General features: G+C 36.2%; 1 long non-coding RNA gene across 1 annotated transcript in view; it reads right to left on the bottom strand.

The window, feature by feature from the left end:
* The window catches only part of LOC138155321 (uncharacterized), a 28,837-nt gene extending 4,825 nt beyond the window's left edge, over positions 1–24,012 (bottom strand). Inside the window, exons 1-2 of the long non-coding RNA XR_011166800.1 lie at positions 23,846–24,012; positions 23,667–23,756 (exon numbers count right to left, since the gene is read on the bottom strand). This is a non-coding gene — a long non-coding RNA (uncharacterized lncRNA). The remainder of the gene's footprint in view (positions 1–23,666; positions 23,757–23,845) is intronic.
* Between the last annotated feature and the right edge of the window lie 1,878 nt (positions 24,013–25,890).

The raw sequence follows: 25,890 nt of genomic DNA, 5'->3' as shown, positions 1-25,890 counted from the left end.
ATACATAAGTGTGGACATATATATGTTCACGTATACATAGACAGAGGGCACAGGATGAGCTGAATATGAAGGGATGATATTTGAAAAATAACATTAAGGGGTGAGAGAAAAATTTATTGGAAGAAGGATAAAGGGAAAGATAAATTAGGGTAAATTATCTCATATAAAAGAGGCAAGAGAAAACTGCTACAATGGAGGGGAAGAGCAGGAATGTAAAAGGGAATGGGACAACCTTATTCTTGTTGACTTTGGCTTAAGAAGGGACTAACATTCACACTCAATTGGGTATCTCACCTTACAGAAAAATGGGGGGGGGTAGGGGATATGATGGGGGATGAGAGAAGGGAGTGCAGAATGGGAGAGAGGGTAGTTAGAAACAAACATTTTTGAAAAGGGATAGGGTCAAAGGAGAAAATAGAATAAGTGGGGGGCAGGATAGGATGGAAGGAAGTTGGTCTTTTACATTGTAAGTATTGTGGACATGATTTTTATAACTTCACATGTACAATCTATATTGAATTGCTTGTTTCCCCAGTGGGGATGGTTGAGGAGGGAAGAAGGGAAAAATCTGGAACTCAAAGTTTTAAAAACAAATATTTAAAATAAATTTTTTTACATGCAACTGGGAAATAAGATCTAGAGGCACTGGAGTATAGAAATCCATCTTGCTCTACTAAAAAGGTAGGGGTGTGATAGGGGAGGATATAATATAGGACAGACTGGGGGAAGGTATATTCAGTAGGCTTGCCATTTTGGGATGGGATTAGGGGAAAGATGGGGAGAAAAAATTGTCAATCAAAATATTGTGGAAATGAATGTTGAAAACTCAAAATAAACAAATATCTTTTTAAAAAGAAGAAATGAATATTGTGGAATCACAATCATAATAACACAAGATGTCGCAGCTTCTAAATTGAGGGATCAAAATGGTTGGAATATGATATTCTGGAGGTTAAAGGAGCTAGGATTGAAACAAAGAATCACCTACCCAGCTAAACTGAGTATAATGCTTCAGAGGAAAATATGGTTGTTCAATAAAATAGAGAACTTTCAAGCATTCTTGATGAGAAAACCAGAGCTGAAGAGAAACTTTGACTTTCAAATACAAGAAGCTAGAGAAGCATGAGACGGTAAACAGGAAAAAGGAAATCATAAGGGAGTTATTAAAGTTGAACTATTTATATTCCTACTTGGAAAAATGACAATTATATTTGTAATGTATTTATATATAATTAGATAATATTATTTGTATTATAGATAACATATAAGTATATATTATATATATAATGTATTTATACATAATCACATATATAATGTATACATTCATATAGGAATGTGAGTGTGGGCATATATATGTTTATGTATACATAGATAGAGGGCAAAAGATGAGCTGAATATGAAGGGATGATATCTAAGATAACATTAAGGGGTGAGAGAGGAATTTATTGGGAGAAGGATAAAGGGAAAGATAGATTAAGGTATATTATCTCATACAAATATGTATTTAAAAATATATGTGAGTGCATGTATATGTGTGTACATGTACATATAGACAGAGAGCACAAATAGGAAGAGGTTATATTTAAAAAATAAAATTAAGAGGTGAGAGAGGAATATACTGGGAGAGATAAATAGGGCAAATTATCTTATGTAAAAGAGTCAAGAGAAAACTGTCACAATGTAGGGGAAAAGAAGGAAGGTGAAAGGGAATGGGCCACCCTCACTCTCAGTGAATTTGCCTTAAGGATGGAATAATATACACACTTAATTGGGTGTCTTACCCTACAGGAAAGGAGGGTGGAAGGGGAATAAGAGAGGGGATGATAGAAGGCAGGGCAGATTGGGGGAGAGGGTATTTAGAAGCAAACACTTTTGAAAAGGGACAGGATCAAAGTAGAAAATAGAATAAGTTGGGGCTTGGATAGGATAGAGGGAAATATAGGTAGTTTTTTATAATATAACTACTATGGAAATGTTTTGCATAACTACACAAGTACAACCTATATTGAATTGCTTGTTTCCCAAGTGGGGATGGGTAAGGAAGGAAGAAGGGAATCAGGAAGTCAAAGTTTTAAAAAGAAATGTTAAAAAAAAATGTTGGTTTTTTTTTTTACATACAACTGGAAAATAAGATATACAGGCAATGGGGTATAGAAATCCATCTTGCCCTACTAGAAAGTTGGGGGGGGGGAGGATATAAGAAAGAAGAGATTTGGAGAAGAGGTACTCTCACTGTATTGGGGTGGGTGTAGGGAGAGACGGGGACAAAATTTGAAACTCTAAATATTGTGGAAATTAATGCAAAACACTAAAAAATAAATTGGAAAAACATAAAATGAATTGAAAAGTCAAGTATTTGAGTAGGAACATGAATAAAAGGCCTAAAAGTTTTTTCAACCCTCAGATTATAGAATCTTACTTTGGTGACATAGAATATCAAAGCATACAATCAGAAGAAGACAATGGAGTCAAAGTTTCTACATCCAAAGCCTCCAAAAAAAAACATGAATTGTTCTCAGGCCATGGACGAGCTCAAAAAAGATTTTGAAAATAAAGAAAGAGAAGTAGAGGAAAAATTGAAAGAAAAATTAGAATGATGCAACAAAATCATTACAAAGAGTCAATAGCTTGCTAAAGAGGACCCAAAAATTACTGAAGTAAATAAAATTTTAAAAAATAGACTAACCAAAATGGCAAAAGAAAATAACATTTTAAAAAATAGACTAACCCAAAAGGCAAAAATGATCCAAAAAGCCAATGAGGAGAAAAATGCCTTAAAAAACAGAATAGGCCAAATGGAAAAGTGGACCAAATGCTCACTGAAGAAAATCATTCCTTCAAAATTAAAATGTAGCAAATGGAAGCTAATTACTTTACGAGAAATCAAGAAATCATGAAACAGAACCAAAAGAATGAAAAAGTAGAACACAAGGTGAAATATATCATTGGAAAAACCATTGACCTAGAAAATAGATCCAGGAGAGATAAATTAAAAAATTTTTGGACTCCCTAAAAGTCATGATCAATAAAGGAGCCTAGACATCACCTTTCAAGAAATTATCAAGGAAAACTGCCCCAATATTCTCAGAACCAGAGAGGAAAATAGAAGTTGAAAAAGAATCCACCAATCATCTCCTGAAAGAGATCCCAAAAGGCAAACTCCTAGGAATATTTTAGCCAAATTCCAGAGTTCCCAGGTCAAGAAGAAAACATTGCAAGCTGCAAGAAAGAAAAAAAAATCAAGTATTGTGGAAACACAGTTAGAATAACATTAGATTTAGAATCTTGTATCTAAAGAGTTCAGAGGGCTTGGAATAGTCTGTTTTAAAGTGTTATTTTCTGCAGTCAAGCTGTTGACTCGCTTTTCATTTTTCTTGCATCATTCTCATTTCTCTTCACAAATTTTCCTTCCCTTATCTTACTTGATTTTCACAATCATTCTTGAATTCCTCTATGGTCTGCAAACAGTTCATATTTTTCTTGGAAGCTTTTGATGCCTGCAAAAAAAAATTTGACTTTTTTTGTCTTCTTCTGCTATGTTTTGATCCTCTTTGTCTCCCAAAAGGATTGTACAGTCTGATTGTGCTTCCTCTGTTTGCCCATCTTGCCAGACAATTACTTGACTTTTGAGCTCTTTGCCAGGTAGAACTCTGCTTCCAGAGTGGAGAGAGCTGTGACCCAAATTGCTGGTGTTTTCACAGCTGTCAGAGTTGTTGTTAGAGCTATGAGGACAGTGCCCTCTCTACAGGTACCACAAACTTTGGCGCATTGGTATTCCTCAATGCAGGACTACCACCCAAGACTGTGACCCAGATCCAAGCAGCACAAAGTAACAGCAATTACCCTTTGAATGGTTGCTTGGTCCCCCTGTGGTCTGCAGGGCAGGAGCTCTGGAGGAAGCCATGTGGCAGTAGTTACAGCCAATGCAGTGCTTCACACCTCTGGCATGGCGGGGAGGGGCTGGACCACACTCTTCTTTTCCCCAGTTTCAACAGAGTTCCCTACTGACATTTTAATTTCTCTTTGGTGTTTATAGATTGAGAAATCTGGAAACCATCACAGCTGCTAGTGATTCACTTTTCTGAAGTCTGCTGCAGTCTGTGCCACTGCTCAGGGCTGTCCCAGGTCTGGGCCAGCATGGCTCACTTGAGACTGTGCTTGATTCTCACCTTGGTGTGATAGATCATTTCTGTTGGTCTTCCAGGCTGCCTTCAGTGGGAGATTTGTTTCTCTCTCTCTCTCACTATGTGGGTTCTGTTGCTCTAAAATTTGTTGAGTCATTTTTTTACATATATTAGAGGTGGTTGGAGAAGGAACTCAGCAAGTTCCTGGTTTTACTCCACCATCTTGGCTCCACCCCCCTCAACTCTTTGCTAAGGTAGCTCTCTGACTTCCAGTGTGGAGGGTGTACTGTTCCAAGCTTCAAGGATTTTGTGTATCTGTTTTCAGAGATACTGCTTTGGTCGTATAAATTTTCATTTCTTCCTAGGTTATAAGATCAAAGCATCGGTGTTTACTCAATTTCTGGTCTGTGCTCTGTTTTTTGAATGGCCACAAGCACTCTTTTCTGCCTTGAAACTGTGAGGAGGATTCCCTCTTCTGCACAGCCACGAGTTCCACCATGCCAGATTTCCTCCTTGCCCTAGGACCACCACTTCAGACTGTGATCCAAATCCAACCATGGGCTAATTAAGAGAGTCCTTCCTTAGCACCAGCAATGAGATCCCTGTAATCCCCCCCAATCAGCCGCTCACTCCCCCACCAACTGTGATACCTCAGGCCTGGGGTCAGACTGAATTCTTCTCTCACCCAGGTCCGACAGATCTTCCCTACTGTCCTTTTTAAAGCCACACACAAGCAGCTTTCCAGATGAATGCTACTGAAAACAGCTTTCAAGGTTCTGATTACACTGTATAGTGAACACTCTATTTATTCAATAAGAAATCAGAGCAAAGCGTTCACAGAAAATCAAAATACAGCATTCACAACAACTTATCACTAAAATTGCCACATAGTTTTCACCATAGTGGTCACATAGTTTTCAATAAAATATTATCATTTAGTCAATCAATCATTCAATCAACTCAATCATTCAGTCATCCTCAAGGAGGCTTGCCTCCTTATTCAATCATTCAATCATCCTTAAGGAGGTTTGTCTCCTTAAGGGACACAAAGCACAATAGTCAAAGTTCTCTACTCATGGGGCACACCAAGTTACAAATCAATTATTACTCAGTCATCATCCACTATTCAATCATCAGAAAATACACAAGCCCTCCACCCCAATTACAATTTCTTATTGTAATTTGTAATCACTTATTGACCCATTCAACCCATCCTATGTAACTTCTCAGTACCTATTGAGGTACTGAAAACACTTCTTTAAGGATGGGATATTAAGCCCAGTAGCTCAAGGTCAGATGTGTAGCCTCTGGCACGCATCATCATTGCCTGTTTTATATATACTGGGTCCAGAATTTGCAGAAATATTAATTACATATCTACAGAGATCCTCAGGGAACAGAAAACAAGTACACTGGCTCCTAACCAATGCTTCTGGAGTGCTTATCTAGTTGACACTCACCAGCAGATATTTTTTAACTCTTGACACCCAGACTACAACAGGCAAACCACAGCATTTCTCCTGTGAACCTGGCCAATTGCTCCTTCCCTCTCCATTATACCCTCTAAACTCTCTTCAGATCACCGAATGGAGAAAAAATGTGAAGGATGAAATTGACATTTATAATTTCCATTCTATCCCCAACCCCCAGTTTCCTACATTAGAGACTTTGGGGAATTTCTCCTTTGTTGAGATCTGGAAATCTTTTTGCTGACTGAGCTGAGTTGTCTCCCTCTCAATGGGAGAGTATTTTCATTATGTATTATCTGATACACATTCTCCTGTGTATACTTTCTCTGATTTCTATTTGGCTATAAAATTGGTTAAATACATTTCTTTGCTCTTTGCTATGTGTGTTCATTGTGGGACTGACATCCAGTTGGAAAGGGGCCAAGTCTTGGACATAGAACTTGGGGCCCTACTTTTTTGATTAAGAAACAATGATCTGGAGTATAGTTTGAGCCTAAAATTTATACCAATTAGACTAATAATATTCAAAAGAAAAATATATATATATAATTGCAGCCCAGTGCCCCTTCTTTTGAATGGGAGCAGAATGATCATTCTATGGTCCAAATTTCCTGCTTCCACTCCTGATAGGAATGAAAATTACTCTCTGAGACAAGGATGAGGGGACAGATGCTAAAGATGTTTATTCTTGCCTCTCAGTGAGCCAATTTTAGACAGACCCATCTGACTATGTAGTCTATATGGGCAAAATAAAACAAACTTACCCACGTGCCGCACCTTATTATAATGACATAATGAGAAACATCTTAGATTGGTTAGTGTGATGTCTATAAACTAATTCCACTCCTCCATCAGACTTCCCTAAATCCTTATCTAACTACAACTTTGACAAAAATGTTGATGCAATTAGTCTCCAACTTAAATTAGCTGTTAATTGCAGCTACAGTGTGACAGAAGAATCCTGAATGCAGCAGCTCAAAAACCTATTTCTCATATTTAGCCTGGTTCCCACTGTACTTTTAACTCTGACATCCTGATCTGAAGTGAGTAATACTTTCTCTGAAACCCATCCAACCAGGACTGAATGTTGTTGTTTTTTGTGTTGTTCTTGCACCTCAGTTATATACTTACCACGTGATTTAGTTAGCTATTTGTTTATTTGTCCTATCTCCCTACTTGATTGTAAGATCTAAGAGGATAGGGACTAGACCAGAGGGGTACTGGAAAGAAAATTTTATCTGAATTTTAGGACATAGTTTTAAGTCATGCTTCTGCTATTTACTCCCTGTATGAATTCGGGTAAAACATATTTTCTAGACCTGAGTTTCATCATCTTTAAAATAGAGGGGTTGCAATAAATTTTCTCTGACTTCTTTTTTTTTGTTTGAAACATATGCTCTGTTCCATGATATGACTTGTTTCACCTAAATTTGTTATCTCCCCAGTGTCTGAGTCAGTGCCACATACAGTAGACATTTAACAAAAGGGAAAACAATTAATGCTTGAATATAATATCTTTATGAGAAAAGGGTATGTAATATATTTAATGCTTATGAAATTTGTTACTTTGTTTGACAGGAAAGGAATGATAAATATGTATGATATGTAAATACATTTTGTAATAAAAGAAAACCTGGGAAGATCAAATAAAATCACAGTTGTGGAAATATTTGATGAGTATTATTTAAGCTATTCAAATGTAAGTGTAAGACACTGACCCTTTCTTATGTAAACTTTTTGTTTAGTGAAAAGGCCAGAAAAATTTATGAGAACATATTATGAAGAACACAAAATGATTTTTTTTTGTTTTTGTACAACTCTGCCTTCAATTAGGCATATGATTTATTTTTAAATATATATATATTTATTAATATTTCTACATTAAATTTAAACATTTTACATTTATATTTAAAAATTTTGAATTCCAATTTCTATCCCTCTCTCCAACTTTTTCCTTACCCCTTGAAAAGGCAAGCAGTATGAAATCAGTTATGCATGGGAAGTCATGCATATTTCTATATGTATGTCATATAGAAGTCAGACATATTTCTATATGAGTCCTGTTGCAAAAGAAAGCACACACAGAAATGAGAAAAATAAAGAAAGTGAAAAAACATGCTCCAATCAGTATTAAGAGTTAATCATTTTCTCTCTGATGGTGGACAACATTATTCATCCTTAGAAATTGTCTTGGATAATTTTCTTGATCAGGGCAGTTAGTCTTTCAAAGTTGGTCATCATTACAATATTGCCATTACTGAATACAACATCCTTCTGGTTTTGCTCACTTCTCCTTGTATCAATTAATATAAGACTTCCCAGGTTTTTCTAAAGTCATACTGCTAATCATTTTAATAGCTCAAAAGTATTCCATCACAACAATATACCACAACTTCTTCAGTCATTCCTTAATTCATTTGTTATAAATAATTTTTTTCTTTTACAATTAGATGCTTATCCAAAAGGAAATCTCTTGAGGAGAAATACAGATAGTTCTTAGGACATGAAAAGAATCCTTTTCTCAAGCAGATATATACTACTATCTGGTTCCTGAAGTGCATTATTTCCCAGCAACTACTTTGAATATGATTTTCAGAATTTTGAAGTTGATTAGTGGGAAACTCTGTATTAAAGAACTGCTTTGGGACTGTGGGATATCATAATAGCTGTACTTTCTGACAAAAACTGGATGTTGGGTTTCTCACTGCTTCACTATGCACGAGGAAGCTCTAATCAGAGGCTTGGGAGCCAAAGATGAGAAACCATATCAAAAGATCAAGAGTTATCAATGAAGGAAGCAAGATACATGAGGAAAAACAGAGAAGGAAAGGAGAAAAGAAAAGACAGAACATTAAAGCCAAGGAGCTAAGAGGAGGAGAGGAGCTGAGCATAGTGGACAGGGAATCTTTACTCTTGTTTCAAGAACTAATATAATTGGAGGAAATCCCAGCTGTCTGAGTGAGTTGATTGAAAGAGAAGAGAATCCTCTGCTCCGGCTGCCTCAACCTCCAGTTCCATCTACATTCTAAGAGCAATTCTCTCATTGTCTTTCACTGCCCTCTATGATTTGAGAGGCAAAACTAAAACCAAATTAATCCCAAACTCTTAGTCTGTAGAGAGCAAGATCTGAACAGCTTTGTAGATTCCAGTATTAAAGGAACTGCTATGTTCACTGAATGAGTGTCAGACTGTCTCTGCACTTAGACAAGGGAACAGAACTTCAATTCCATCCTCAGGCTTCAGGTACTTGTTGGCTAAAGGGACAATCTAGTTGTAACAGAAGTGATTTTTTCTAGCAGGAGAGTGAAGAGACTCAGAAAAGGAGCAGTCTCACTCAGCATGTGAAGGAGACCTATAGTATAAATAATTCCTTAAAGAGATCACAAATAACTAAGCATCCAACCTAGAACCCCGACTTTCCTCATCATTTTTCCTACGCTTGTCTCACTCCTAGATTTCTGTAAGTTTGTTTTTACTTTCCACTCATGGACACATACATTGTCAAAATGTCTGACCCAGTCTTACGAGTAAGGTAGATTGTTATAATTTGTTCATTCTTCCTTTTGCCTTCTCAATAAGTAAATGTTTTATGACTAAAAGTCATATCATTGTGATTTATTTGTGTAAATTAGAAGTACTCTTTTGGAGTCTCATTAGCTGTAACTATGAGTTGTCAGTTTCTTTCCCACGTTAACCCCAAGTACTGTCTGATGACTATTGCACATTCTTTCCCAGCAACACATAAAGACATTACATTGTTACCTCTTAGTCTTTTACATTGTTATTCCTAGGACCCCAAAAGGGAGTTTAGGGTTGTGCCTACCAGTGTCTGGATCTCAATGCACAATATCTGAAGAAAATACTTCTGACCTTTGAATGGGAATAAAGCCTGGGGTGAGCCAGTTCAGAGAGAAATAGAAGTGGATGTAGGTGATTTTATCATATAATGTACCCTATTTTGGATCAGAGGTGTAAAACACATGGATCATGGTCCATATTATAACCTACTATAACACGATCAGAACTAGATTAAGACATAATCAGTAAATATTTGAAAAAATAAACATACAATTATGCATACATAATATTATTATGAGGGGTAGGTAGATGAGCTCTCATTGGGTTTGGAATCAGAAAGACATATTTCCATGAGTTCAAATATGACCTATACTACCTGTGTGACCCTGTGCAAGTCATTTAACCCTGTTTACCTCAGTTTCTCATTTATAAAATGATTTGGAGAAGGAAATGGCAAACCATTCCAGCATATTTGCCAAGAAAACTTCAAAAGGGGTTATGAAGAGTCAGACATGACTGAAATGACTCAGCAACAACAAATGCTAGTTCGTGGTTTTCTCAGTCAATATGTCTTTTTTTTTTTTTTTTTAAGCAATCGGGGTTAAGTAACTTGCTCAAGGTTACACGGCCAGTTATTTCTGGGTGTGATGCTGAGTATCTGAGCCTGGATTTGATCCAGGTCATTCCAACACTGGAGCCAGTGCTCTTACTCGCTGAGCCACCTGGCCGCCCCTTCAATATGTCTTTACAGGTATTCTTATAATGGTTTAGTGGCCCCTATTTCTAATTGATTTTAATACCCTAACTCTGCATGACCCTTCCATGAGGAATTCTTATTCTTCTTTGGTTGATGAGGGAAGGAATGGACAATAAAGTGAAGTATTGCATAGAAATGTTTTAGGTGAATGCCATAGCAGAGAGTGACCCATTTCTAGCACTATCACTATTTAAAATAAGACACAAAAATCATGAACATAACTATAGATCAATGGAGCAGATGTGGAGAGGGGCACCCTAGTGAAAAGCTGTCAGGGAGAAAAGAAAAGGAAGGATATGTAAAAAGTCCAGAGAAGCATGAGAGGAAATCCAGAAAATGTAAGAGAAGGTGAATTTATTATTAGATATTAAGGTCATGCTGACTAAGGAACCTCATAGGGTAAAGGAAATGTTGTTGTGAATTTAGAACAAAGTTATAAAATAGACTGAGTGCATAGGGGAGCAGACAGATAATGGAAAGAGTAAGAAGGACCCTGGCACATGGGGGCTGGGGGAATGAGGAGTCAGCAAGATTGCGGGCACCGAACCGTCAGACAGAGAGAGAGTGTTATGAGCACTTATTAATAACAGTTAAATAGAGGTGAATGAACATCAGATCATGGCTAATCAGAAGCTGAAAATAAAACCTGTTTTCTGTTCTCATGGCTTAATAGCCAATAAACATCGCTAATAAGAGTGTGGATTACAGTTAAGTCAGAGAAGTACACACCATGACTCGAAAGTGAAAGAGGGCAAATGAGGTTAGAGATGGCATCTCCCCAGGATGGAAGTGTTAGGGATGTGAAGGAGCATCTGGTATGAACTGTAGGCTCACTACATCAGCAATTTTACTAGACCATATAGTTAAACTGGGATGTTTAGGAGAATCAAATAAAGGGAAAGGAAGTGGATCATTATTGATAAAACTGGCCTATTTGGGGGGTAGTACATGGAGATTGCAGGTATTGCTGGCTAGCACAGACTCATATTTCAGGAAATGGATGTACCAATTTCTTTGAAGTCTTGTGTATCCTGGTAACCCTCCAGTTTGGGACTGTTATGAGATCTGGGGCACTTATATCCCCGATCAGGTATGTTTCTATATTGACTGTTTTCCACTACTCCTTTATCCCCAAGCCTCACAATACCCAAAATATGAAAGTATGGTGGCCTTCTGTTACATGAAAGACTTGCCTTTTAGTTCAGGGTGGCAGCAGAGAGAGTTTCTTAAGGTGAACTATTTACAAATATTGGCTGTATCTTTTCATCATACCCCACCCCAGAGTACATATATCCCAACTAGTGGAAAACAGTCAATATAGTGGAAAACAGTCAATATATGAAACATTCATAGGACAGATATGTAAGGTTGAAACAAACCTTGGGGGTCATTGAGACCAGTCTTTTAATTTATTAAATAAGGAAACTGAGCTCATCAGTTTATATGATTTTCCCAAGATGAGACAATTTGTAAGTGGTGGGACTGGTATTTGAATATAACTATTTTGATACTAATTTCAATGCAATACTCATCACTCTGCAGTTCTTTTTTTTTTTTTTTTGCTTTTTGCTTTTTGGAGGGCAATTGGGGTTAAATGAGTTGCCCAAGGTCATACAAATTGAGGAGATGTCCATCAATTGAGAAATGACTAAATAAATTGTGGTCTCTGATTGTGATGGAAGACTATTGAGCCTTACCTCTCCACTGTAAAATGAGAGCAAGATGCTCTCAGAAAAACCTGGAAAGACTCATATGGACTGCTACAAACTGAAATGTTCTGTGTGCAAAGTAACAGCCATATTTTAAGATGATCTGCTATGAATGACTTAGCTATTTCCAGCAATGCAATTATCAAAGACAATTCTGACAGAATTATGATGAAAAATACTATCCATCACCACAGAAGGAACTGATTGTGTCTAAGTATAGATTAAAGTATACTTAAAAAAACTTTTTTGAAGTTTTTTTTTTATTTTGGTCTATGTTTTCTTTCACAACATGACTATTATGGAAATGTTTTGTATGACTACACAGGTATAAATTATATTTAATTGTATTCCCAATGATGGGTGGTGGGGAGGGAAAAAGGGAGAGAATATGTACCTCAAAATTTAAAAAAGTTAGAAATTATTTTTACATGGGGAAAATAAAACCTTAAATTAAAAAAAAAAACAATTCTGTCCCCAAAGGAGGTTATATTCTATCAGAGAAGACAATTTATATACAGAAATATATACAAAATAAGTACAAGGAATTTTGCAAAACTAAGAAGAATAATTCTTGGAGCAGATGGGTCCTTATTGACTACTCAGAATACAACACACAACCTAAGCAATGCCTTAGCCATGAATCAAAATGTCCCTGGTCTTAAAGGAACCCTGGTCTCTCAGTATTCAGTATGCCCCTGTATATCTTTAGATCAGGATGATTTCCAGATTACTACTCATTAATGTAAACTCTTTGGCCCTTAGAAACTGTGCTGATGAGCAGTGAGTAACTTCCAGGCCACATTACTGCAGTCTGCTTATAGTAGTTGAGATTGTAGGTTTATGATTGGAACTTAATTTCAAAAGAAAATGCCATGGTGTCTGGAGATTACCTGCACTCTTTCTCTCACTCTTTCTTAGATTCAATATCACAAATAAATTAAACTTAAACATGGGATCCAGATAACACTAGAAAGATCATCATGATATCATACCAAATTCTGTTGCAGTATCTATTTCTCAGAAAGTCTAAATTGTTGAGTAGAGCTGGAAAGAGAAATTTAACTTCTGGATTTAGAATATGATATGTAATTTGGTAATAAAGTAGTAATCTTGGCTACAAAATAAGACACAGCATCTGATCATTGACTTCAGACAAGAAGCTGATCTTTTCCCACCTTTGTTGCTATAAATTCTTAAAGAGTATAATGCTGGCTATCATCACCATCCTCCTCATCATCCAAGGTTTCCTCACACTTCATTCTAAAATTTAGAAGCTCTGACTGATGACAATTCTTTAGAGACTGTAGTTAGTGTCTCATGTCTCATGGATTTATACCAAACTAGAAATATATTATTACAAAACCTTTGAGTTACCGAACACCAAATCCTAACTTTTACCCATTCTGGCCTCCAGGAGAACATAGATTTAGAAATGGAAAGGAACATAGACTCCATCTAGTCTGACCAGCCTCAATTTACAGATCATGAAACTTCTTAGGATCACAGTATCATTGATCTAGAATTGGAAGGGACCTCAGATGTCATCTTGTCTGTGTGTCAAACTCAACTAGAAACAGGGGCTATGAAATCATACAAAACGGTCCTTGTGGGCCACATCTTAACTTAGAAAACCATACATGCTTATATATATTTTTTATTGATACATCACCACATTAAAATCATATAGGAACTGAATTTTAATATAGTTCAATATACATTTGGAATTATAAAGGGGTGCATGTGGCTTGCAGTCTTCATGTTTGACACATCAGATCAAGTTCCTCCCCTTTCTTTTGCAGGTGGATAAATTACGGCCCATGTAGGTTAGGTGACTTAACTAAGGTAGTAAATATTTGAGTTATGATCTAAACTGAAGTCCTCTGATTATAAATACAGCACACTTTCAATTATAACACAGTGTCTTACAGAACACCCTTGTCGATGCTCATTGACTGTCTGCTTGAATACCTAGCTCATTTGGCTATCCTTCTGTTAAGCCAAAAGCTGGAAACCCAAGTAATTTCTTCCATCCTCTCCAAGTTTATGAAATATCACCTCCAAATAATTTCATTGTTATGAGATAAAATTCATCTGAATCTAACAATAGCATACACTTATATAGTACTTATCTTGTGACACCTCTGTGGAGAGTTGCATATAAGTAATAATAGCCCCCTCATACATACTTCCTTATTTTATGAATTTATCAGCATTTCTTCAATAAACTCTTTTCTCCATCAATGACCATTTCATTTAGATTCTAACCTCTCAGATCAAAATTTGCCAGCAAAGTAAGTGAAAATGTCAAAACAAACAAACAAACGGTGTTTGAAAGAGCTATCATACCATAAAAACTCTACAGAAAGGTAATCTGTATTGGACATGAAACAACTTTGAGGGGAGTTTGTGTGGTCACTATTTATGGACCTAAAGAAGACCCTGAATAAGAAAAAAATATATTAAAATTAATACCACTGGAAAAAAAAAGCAATGAAGACTATGTCAGTAACTACCTAACCTAGTACTGGGGAATCTGTGCCCTTGAGGCCACATGTGGCCCTCTAGGTCCTCAAGTGCAGCCATTTTACTGAATACAAATTTCATAGAAAAAATCCCCTTAATAAAAAGATGTTTTTGTTTAATATATTGCCTTTTGCTTCTCTCCTTGCAGATGGTCCTTTAATTCTAAATATTTACATTTCCAATCAGTTGTTCTCTCTTTTGTTTCTTTAGTGAAATGTCACTGTAGATTCAACAAATCCCCTTAACAAAAGGATTTGTTCTGTGAAGTTTGGATTCAGTCAAAGGGCTTCACTTGAGGACCTAGAGGCACATATGTGGCCTCAAGGATGCAAGCTCATCACCCTAGCAACCATACAAGTACTTTATGAGATCTCTTCATGAGAATTATCTGCATATATTCTAAGGGTATGATTGATGAAAATATGATAAGGTACCAGGTAGGTTTTCACAAATCATATTGTGTGAAAGGTCATATCTTCATGATCATATACTTGACCAAAAAGTGTGAAACACAGAATTCCATTGTATTTTTTAAATGTGGTTTTTAATCATAAATGCATTTGATTCAGTAGAGAAGAATGAAGCTTTAAGGACTTACCTTCAACAGGGTGCCATAATAAATATTTTAAGATCATATAAGATCCAGGATAGACAAATCTATGAAAATAATTTTGCTTTTTGATCTAAGTGAAGCAAAAAACAGGGGTCTGTATGTTCACTGAAGTCATTTGCGACAAAGAGCACAAGATTGTCTTGCATAGAGGCCAGATGGAATAGGGTGAGGTACTCCTTATACTCTCATTTACAACTCACTACATGTCCTAGAATAGATAACAAAGAGGCATTGAATGATCTCCACAACTACTCCAATGTATTCATTCAGACTAATAATCCATGCAGCAAAACCTAAGTAGTCAAAGAACACCTGAGTATCCAGATTCATTTGGAAGAACAGCCCTCAAAGTTAGTGCATTAGTATTGTATATCAGAAAAATTTTGGAAATAGCCAATAACTTGGGACAAAACTGAATAGGAGAAAGAATGCAGGTTATATTGAATTTGGGAAATTCTATAAAGCCTTCAAATATCTCAGACATTTCTCTGAAATAAAAAGTCATGTTCTTCACACTGATATATAACTGTCATGGACAGGATAATAATTACTGTCTTTAACTTTAATAATGATATCTTTTAGAAAAAAGGTTTAATACAGTCATTTTTTAATATATCACTACAACATTCCTCCTTATCCTTCCCTTTCCTTCTCTCCCAGATGGCTATCTGTAGCAAATGGTATTTGCTACAAAATAAGTATTTTGTGTGTGTGTGTGTGTGTGTGTGTGTGTGTATATATATATATATATATATACAAAATACTTATTTTATACTTATTTATACTTAAATACTTATTATATATACATACACACAACAAAATAAGTATTGAAAAAAAGAAGAGGAAAATATCCACAAAACTAATCAACACCAAAACATCTGAAAATATGGGCAACATAATATTCTTGTTGACTCTTCAAGACTATTTCTGGGGGTGCACGGAGAGTGGATATTATCATATCTCACCTTTTAAGCCAAGTTTTTTTCTTTGTATTTTTTGGCAATCACTTTTATTTTTTGTTGAGTCTCTTCTAATTTACATTGTTATAAATGTAAATTTACATCTGCAAATTGTAAATTTACAATGTTGTAATGTTATATTGGCTCAGCTTACTTCACTATGCATAAGATCTTTTGGAAAACTTGTAATTGCTCAGTTGTCTTTACACATCGTGTCTTTGAAATGTTTTCTTATATAGAGACGATGTTTTCTTTTAATATATTGCATTTTGCCTCTTTCTTTGCTGGTGGTCTTTTTTGTAAGCAATTGGGGTTAAGTAACTTGGTCAAGGTTACATGGCCAGTTATTTCTGGGTGTGGTGCTAAGTATTTGAGCCCGGATTCGATCCCCAGGTCTTCCCGACACTGGGGCCAGTGCTCTTACTTGCTGAGCCACCTAGCCACCCCCAGATGGTCTTTTAGTTCTAAATGTTTACATTTCCAATCAGTTGTTCTTTTATTTGGTTATCTAGTGAGATGGCACTGTAGATTCAAGATTTTTTATTCTTACAATTATTCTCCAGCTCAAATCATAAATTCCATTTTTTACTTCAAAATTATTATTTCTCTTTTAAATCAGTGAGGAAAACTTTTTGTGGTTTCATGCTGTGTTGGGAATCCATAGGTTTCTCTTCCTCATAAGGTGTTGATTCATTTTCTTTTTTCTTACAGTATTTATTCACGGTTGTCTGGACTCATTTTATTTACCTGGACTCATTTGATTTACAAGATTACAAGATTTTGAGTTACAAATTTTCTCCTCATTTTTCCCCTACCCACCACCCCAAAATAGTGATCCCACTGAATATCCCCTCCCCCAATCTGCTCTCTCCAATATCTTCCCCCATTACCCCTCTGATTTTCTAGTAGGACATGGTGGATCTCTATCCCCCAGTGCCTGTCTATCTTATTTCCCAGTTGCATGTAATAGTAATAGTAATAACAGTGTGTGTGTGTGTGTGTGTGTGTGTGTGTGTATAAACATTTGATTTTAAAACTTTGAATTCCAGATTCTTTCCCTTCCTCCCTCGTCACCCACCCTTACTGGGAAGATAAGCAATTCAATATACATTGTACATGTACATGCAGCTGAGCAAAACATTTCCATAGTGGATATATTGTGAAAGACTGACTATATTTCCCTCCATCCTATCCCACTCTCCCACTTATTCTATTCTATATTTTGATCCTGTCCGTTTTCAAAAGTGTGTGCTTCCAACTTCCCTCCCCCTCAGCCTGCACTCCTTTCCATTATTCCTGGTCTCATCCCCTTCCCCTCTACTCTCCTGTAGGGTGAGACACCCTATTTAGTTTGTATGTCATTCCCTCCCTAAGCCAAATTCAATGATTATAAGGTTGTCTCATTGCCTTTCACCTTCCTTTTCTTCCCCTCCATTGTAACAGTTTTCCCTTGCCTTATGAGATAACTTACCCCATTCTGTCTCTCCCCATTTCCTCTCATTATATTCCTCTCTCACCTCTTAATTTCACCTTTTAAGTATCATTCCTTCCTATTCAATTGGTCCTGTGCCCTCTGTCTATGTATACCTATATACATATATACACACACATATGTATTCATACTCCCATATACCCTCCTATATAGACATATATGTATGTAAACATATATATATATATATATATATATAATACATTTCTATTCCCTTCAACTATTCTCATACTGAGAAAAGTTTCATAAGTTACAATTATTGTTTTTTCCATGTAGGAATGATAATAGTTCAACTTTGATAAGTTCCTTATGGTTTCTTTTCCCTGTTTACCTTCTCATGCTTCTCTTAATTCTTGTATCAGAATGACAAATTTTCTATTCAACTCTGGTTTTTTCATCAAAAATGCTGAAAGTCCTCTATTGCATTGAATGACCATATTTTCCCCTGAAACATGATACTCAGTTTTGTTGGGTAGGTGATTCTTGGTTTTAATCCCAGCTCCTTTGACCTCTGGAATATCATATTCCAAGCCCTTAGAACCCTCCACATAGAAGCTGCCAGATCCTTTGTTTTCCTGATTGTGTTTCCACAATATTCAAATTGTTTCTTCCTGGCTGCTTGTAATATTTTCTCCTTGATCTCAGAATTTCAGAACCTGGCTATAATATTCCTAGGAATTTTCTTTTGGGGATCTTTTTCTGGAAGTTATTGGTGGATTCTTTAAACTTCTATTTTGCACTCTAGTCCTAAAACATCAGTGCAATTTTCCTTGAGAATTTCTTGACGGATGATTTCTAAATTTTTTTTTTATCACAGCTTTCAAGTAGTCCAATAATTTTTAAATTATCTCTCCTGGATCTATTTTCCATGTCAGTGGTTTTTCCAATGAGATATTTCACATTGCCTTCTATTGTTTTATTTGTTTGGATCTGTTTAATAGTATCTTGATTTCTCATAGTCATTAGCTTCCATTTGCTCCAATCTAATTCTGAAGGAATGATTCTCTAAGTTTTTGAGATTCTTTTTTTTTTCATCTGGCATGTTTAGATTTTTAAGACTTTATTCTTATTTCCTTTTTGAGCCACTTTTGCCATCTGAGTTAGTCTATTTTTAAGGTGTTATTTTCTTCAGTCAGGTTGTTGACTCTCACTTCATAATTTTCTTGCATTGTTCTCATTTCTCTTCTCAATTTTTCCTCCAGTTCTTTTATTTGGTTTTCAAAATCCTTTTTAAGCTCATCTATGGCCTATAACCAGCTCATATTTTTGTTGGAAGGTTTTGGTGCTGAAGTTATGACTTCACTGTCTTCCTCCTCTTCCATGCTTTAATCCTTTTTGTCCCCAATATAGGAGTCTAAATTGGATTGCTCTGTTTGCTTTGCTTCCTCATGTTGCCACTTAATTACTTGTCTTTTGAGCCTTTTGGCACAGTAGAACTCTGCTACCAGAAAGGGGAGCTTTATCCCAGTAGCTGGGGTTTCCACAGATGCTGGAGCTATTAGTTGGGTGCCCTCTTTGAAGCCTCAACATGCTCTGGCAAACTGGTCACATACCCCAGCATCTACACCCTAGACAGTGATCCAAATCCAAGCAGGTTAGAGCAAAAGTAATTACCCCTCAGACTGGTCGCTTGGTTCCCCTACAATCTTCAGGCCAGCAGCTCTGAATCAGCACAGCTGTGGGCCCTTAGCTGTTTCTCACACCCTGGGCAAAGGCCAGATCACACTCCTGAACTCCCTGTTCCCACAAAGTCTACACTGAGCTCTCACTTTGTCTTTGGCATCTATGTGTTGATAATTCAGGAAACCATCTCGGCTTGTGGTGATCTGTAGTCCCCCATGCTCCCATGGGGCTGGATTTGGCTCCAAGAGTGCTGTGCTGGCCCCTTCCTGAAAGCCTGCTGGGCTGTCTTCGGCAGGAGGTTAGCTTCTTTTTATAATTTTGTGGGTTATGTAGCTCTAAAGTTTGTCTAGAGTCATTTTTTTACATGAATTGAAGGAGGTGGAAGCCGAAGCCGTGCAGAATTCATGTTTCTATTCCACCGTCTTGACTTGCCTCCCCCTCCCCCTGGTTAATATTTTCTATCTTGAATTGTCTACTTTTGCTCAAGAAAATTAACTGAGTTTTCTTCTTACTAACATATTTAATGATTTTAATATTTTCCCCCTGTATTTTACCTTAGTATTGCCTTTCTGACTTCTCCTCCTTTTATGGCAACTTTCCTGGGAGCTGTTCTTTAAGTGTGTTAAACTACTTCCATGAATTTAAATTCAACTGTTGTTGGTCTCTGCTAAAAATGACTTCAGAGTGGACATAGCTAGTTTAATTGGATGCCAATTCACTTTTCCAACGGCGTAGTGCTGCTACCCTTCCCCAGTTCTATTTTTGGATTCTCTAAATGAACTCTTGAATGTTTTGAACTACTTTGTGCTGTGTAAAACTAAAAACAATTTTTTGAGAAAATGCATCTTATTTATTTGCAGACATGGGAGACCATGAAAATGCCATATTGTATACACATTAAGATTTGATATATTGTTTGCTTTTGCTCATTTTTTCCTCTTTTAAAAAAAACTTTACTAAATGGGATGGTTTATGGGTAGGCAAAGAGGGAGAAATATTTTTAGCCATCAAAGCAAAAGAGCTAACAATTAAAAAATGAAGTGTTATAAAATTGTGAGTTAATACCACTCACCTCTAGAACTACCCTTATCACATATTTCTTGTTTTTTTTTTTTAAGCAATCAGCATTAAGTAACTTGCTCAAGGTTACATGGCCAGTTATTATTTCTAGGTGTGGTGCCGAGTATCTGAGCCCAGATTTGATTCAGGTCATCCCAACACTGGAGCCGGTGCTCTTAATCTCTGTGCTACCTGGCTGCCCCTGGTTGGTTGTTTTTGTTAAACATTTACCTTATAGGCTCATAAAATTCAGAAGCCAGTCTCCTTCATTTTTGTATTCTTGTCACTGTCTTGTACATAGTGGTAGCTACTGAGGATACAAAGAAAAAAAATTCTCTCCCTCTAAACATCTTGGATTCTCCTGAAACAGACACAGATAGATAGGTATAATGGTAAAGAAAGTTCATTTGTTATAAAGAAACCTGGGTTCAATTCTCACATGTTGGCTGTATAAATCACTTAGCTTTTTGGTTTTCTAGGTTATGGACACTAAAAGGTGCACAATAGTTGTAGATCTGCATTGCTAGAAGGGAGCTTCCTCAACAGAATTGCCTATAAAAAGGAAAATATTTTTCCTCCTCCAAATGAACAAAAAATACCAAAAAATATTTCAATTACATTAATGTAAAAATTGAAACTTTATCAGGAAACTTTGGGGGGGGCGCAGCACAGTCTTTCCATAATTATGAATGTGAAAAACATTACCATTATTTTAAAAGTCATATTAGGTAACTCAGGTAATATCTCCTAATGCAAGCAAAAGCATCTGCTAGCTAGATAAATATTAGTGGCATTTGTTAAATCAAGTAGTAAAAATTCTACCTCTTCATAGACAATGTCTAGTATTTTTTGCTTTTAAACTCAGCTCTGCCATTCTCTCCTCGCCTCCTTTTCTATCTCTTGTTTTCTATGCCTCTGAGATTTCCTTTCTCAAAGGTTGGTAATTTTCAGCTAGAATATTCAATACATAATTGAGCTGTTACATGCTGTGATGAGGGATGCTCATAGTAAATTTTAAAATAATGTCATCTGAATATCTTATCCCTGGGACTATCATGCATCTGGTGGTGTCATTGTTGTTTCTCCTTTGTTTTATGAGAAGGCCCATGCCATCACAGGGTGATGTCTTGACTCATGTGTGAATTGGATGTGAGGCACAGTTGCAAGAAGTTATCAGATTCATACTCTCTCCCAGAGTCATTGAAGCTCAATGGTAAGACAAAAGTTGAAAAGTTTGGTGATGGCCTGGGATTCACTGGATGACTTCATGTCTTCAATGTCTAACTAAACTCTAAGTACTACATGGTGCCTTCCTTAGTCATCTTTGTGACCACTGGAAAAAATTGTTCTCATCTTCCCATTGTGCTGGAAGAAGTCTTCACATGCTTGAGGTAGACACCCCTAACCACCTAACTGCCCAATGGAGTGAAGCCTGTCAGTTACTCTCAACCTGGATTAGCCCATCTGCCAAGACAGGTGAAGTATTCAAAAGGTACTCGAACCTCTTGTTTGGAGTCTTGCTGAGCCCTTTTTTAGGGCTTCTCATTCACCTTTGGTATATAGTTGGCTCTCCATTTTCACCTGTGCATCCAACAAACTGGAGCGTGCACAACAGCCACTTCATGGTGAACCTTGCATATAGTAGACTCTTAAAAATGTTTGCTGTGACTTTTGAAAAGGAACAGGCTCAAAGGAGAAAATAGAATAAATGGGGGGCGGGATACAATGGAGAAAAATATAGTATTGCACAATATGACTACTGTGGAAATGTTTTGCATAACTAAACATGTATAACCTATATTGAATTGCTTGTCTTTCCAGTGGGGGTGGGTGAGGAGAGAAGAAGGGAAAGTATCTGGAACTCAAAGTTTTAAAAACAAATGTTAAAATGTTGCTTTTACATACAACCAGGAAATAAGATATGTAGGAAATGGGGTATAGAAATCTATCTTGCCCTATAAGAAAGTAAAAGGGAAGGGACTAAGGGAGGGATAGGGTGGGAATATAGGAGAAGGCAGATAGGGGGAAGGGATATTCAGCATGCTTGCCATCTTGGGGTGGGGGTAGGGGAGAGACAGGGAGAAAATTTGTAACTCAAAATCTTGTGGAAACGAATGTTGAAAACTAAGGATAAATTAATTAATTAATTTAAAAAAATGTTTGTTGTGTTTAATAGGTTTTCTTTTTGAGCTTGTTCCCTGAGACTAGAATAGGATTGTGTCAGCCTCTGTCTTTCTCTGTATTCTTGTGATTTTGCTGTAATATAGATTTGTTTCTCTCAACTCATGCCCTCTTTCTCTGTTTCACCATGCTCTGAAGATGACCCTGAGTCCTCAAAGTATGCAATTTTGCCTCCTAAGCTAGTTATAGCAGGGCAAATTGTATGAAACTAGAAGAGCTTTGATTCCAGGCCTTGTCTCTCACTTATAAAGCCTATGTTTGAGAGGCTCATCACCAAAACTGTGTCTGACCCATGATGAATATCTTTTTGACAACATAAATTCTGTAAGTCATTTAAAAAAAATCTAAAATAAAGAACTGTATGAGACATTGGCAAAAAAAAGTGCCTATGAAATACCATCCAATATTTTTGAAATATCTGACAAATATTTGAAATATCAGAGATTTTGGAATATCTGAAATATTTGTTTAAAATGCATTTTATGCTCTTTTGTATGGCTTTCCCATTTTATCTCCCATGGCAGTTCTGTCTTTAGTTAAAAATGATTTACTAGCATGTTCCTCTGATTTAAATCTAATACATCTTTATTTAGGAAAAGCCTAAAGCAAAACTTAACTGTTCTTTGTGCACACTGTAGGGCAGTAAAAGGGGCAAGAAATTTTAATCCTATGTGGCTCAAAGAATTCAAGGATTGTAAACTTACAGAGGATAGAGTATTTTTGTTGTCACTGTAATTTGATTTGGGTTTTGTTTGCTTATTTCTTTCTTATTGGGTATTTTCTACCCATATGTCAGTGGAAATTATAATTTTGGTTTATATATTGAATGTGAGGTCATAGTGGGCATTTCAAAATGAACTATCTAGTTGGAGTTGGAAATACATATATAAAGCCAGTCACAGAGGTGTGAATTGGGTGTCATTCACATAGAAGTGACAGCTGATATAGGACTAGAGCAGATCACCAAGAGAAAGCAAATTGGGAGAGATAAGGAAAAATAAAATAAAAATTCTATGGAATATGATATTTGGAGTTATAAGAAAGGATAAGAAAGAGTAGAGTGAGTAGTCAAAGAGTTAGGAAGAGAACAAAGAAAAAATATAATCAAAAAATATAATCTCTGAAAATAATTTGAAGTCCATTAAAATATGCTTTCAATATTTCCAGGATTATTACACATTACTACTCCCCTTCACACATAATACATTCCAGAATTGCAAATGAAATATCCAGATTTTGCTCCTAATTTGCAATATTCCTTCTCCCATTTCTGAGCCTTTGTATAGTCTGCCTCCCATGCCTTAGCCCCACTCCCTTTTTCACTTCTACCTCTTAGAATTGCTAGTCCCTTACAAGACTTACCCCTCATTGATGGTTACTACCCAGTGATCAAGAATTATCACTGTAGTCCATATGCCTCTTCAGGAAAGTCCAAGGCAGAGTGAGCTCCCTCTAGATAGAATTATAAAAATTATTTCAAGTCAGAAGATTGTTATTGAACTCTCTGAACAGAATATTCAGATTCTAAGGCGTGAACGCACCACTGGATTTTCTCATTTCTTCTACAGCTTTGGCATTTATTGTGCATTCCTCATATCATTCATGATGGGTTTGACTGTGATTCCAAGAAATATTTTCAAAGTCTTAAATTTACAGAACATCAATATTTAAAAGAATTTATCTATATACATTCTAAAAACACAGGCAGCCAAGTATGACTAACATAATACTCCTATTTAAACCTGTCAGCAGTTCTTCCTCCAACCAAAACAGTTTCCTCCCTTTTCTTCAGATAATGGATTTTTAGTTGCACACATCAAATCTGAAATCCTATCAGCATTTCTTACACTTGCTTTTCCCCCCAGAAATGAGATAAAACCCATAAATCTGAAAGAAATGCCTAAATAGATTTATTTATATGAGGCTAGTCTATTCTTGTGTGTGGGAGAAGCTGAAGGATGGAGTTAACTTTTAATGAGATGATCTGTCTGCCTAGTTGGAGACACAAACACGCAAATAAGGTTACAGCCATGGTGCTGATTATTTGTGGTTTGGGATTTTAAAAAGACTATTTCATGGTTGCTAAAACTTTATTTTTTTAGGGGAAGGGATGCTAGGGATTGTAGAAAAAAAGGTAACTATTTTATCTATTTTAAATTAAGAAAATTCAAATCTCTACATATGCATAAATGCAGATTTTCTCTTCCTATTCTGATTTTCATCCAGTTAATGCCATCCTATAGTACCAGAAGAAAAGTTGACATTATTAGAGAAGTGAATCCTCAATTAAATAAATATCTTTCTAGTAACATACAATTCTTTCATTTTCTCTACTTTGAAACAAATTCACAAAGTTTTTTAATCACTTATACAATATGCTGGAATAGTCCTACAAAATTGTTAAACTGAAATCTTTAATTTCATTTGAAAATTTCATGAGTGTGCCTGATTAACATAAAATTCAAGATGCTTTTCCTGTTATTTTGATATCTATGACTATTATTGTCATCATCATCCTCATTATCTGCTGTTAGAATCTTTTTTTAACTCAGAGGAACTCACAATTTCCTATTGTTTCCTCTTATCTCACAGTCAGCATTTCAGAGACATTTTCCTTTGTTTCTGTTCATAGGGAGAGGGTAAAGTCTAGTATCAGTGTAAACTTGACTTAAGGCCACTTTCATTTACTGATTCATTTATCATCATTGACCTTGACACCTTTGACTTTCCTCTTACCCTTCTCTAAGTAGTCCTCAGCAGGACTCCTAAAAGTCTATATGGGATTTGTAGAACCTAAGAATTTCATTTGCCATATGAAAATTGTCATTTCCAGCTGTGCTGTCAAACTGAAATAGAAAGAATCTCTATGGGCCACTTATTGACTTAGACAATCACAAATTAACATTATCTATGCTTTATCATATCTTTATTTTTTGTTACATATTTCTCAATTAAATTTTAATCTGACTCAGGTCACACTTGGGAGGGCCTTGAGTTTTATATCTCTGATCTATAGTATTACATTCTAGTTTCCTCACAGCTGATGTAGGAGAGTTGATTTTATTTCAAAATTTCTTTCCCTGAGGAATTATAGTCAATTGATCTTTACTTACAGGTGTCTTCTTGACTGTAGGATAATAAATCTAATAGCAACAACAACAACAACAAAAACAGTGATAATAATAACAATAACATTGATGATGAGGAGGAGGATGAAGATGATGATGAGGATGATGTTAGGCAGCTAGGTAGTATAGTGGATAGAGTGGTAGACTTGCATATTTTTGGAGGGACAATTGGGGTTAAGTGACTTACCCAAGGTCACATGGCTAGTAAGTGTTAAGTTTCTGAGGCCAGATTTGAACTCAGGTGCTCCTTACTCCAGGGCCAGCACTCTATTCACTGTGCCACCTAGCTTCCCCCCTATAGTGGTAGACTTGGATTCAGGAGTACCTGAATCCCAAACCAGTCTGAGAAACTTACTAGCCAAGTGAACCTAGACAAGTCACTTAAACTCTGCTTGTTTCCTCATCTCTCAAATTTGGATAATTGCACCTGTCTCCCAGGGTTATTAAGAGAATCAAAT

Source organism: Petaurus breviceps, unplaced genomic scaffold, assembly GCF_028583685.1.
Source record: "Petaurus breviceps papuanus isolate PSGF00001 unplaced genomic scaffold, PetGlider_PUasm1.0 91133, whole genome shotgun sequence".
NCBI classification, from domain to species: Eukaryota; Metazoa; Chordata; class Mammalia; order Diprotodontia; family Petauridae; genus Petaurus; species Petaurus breviceps.
Note: the sequence above shows the minus strand (reverse complement) of the source record. Positions and strands in the feature narration are given on the sequence as shown.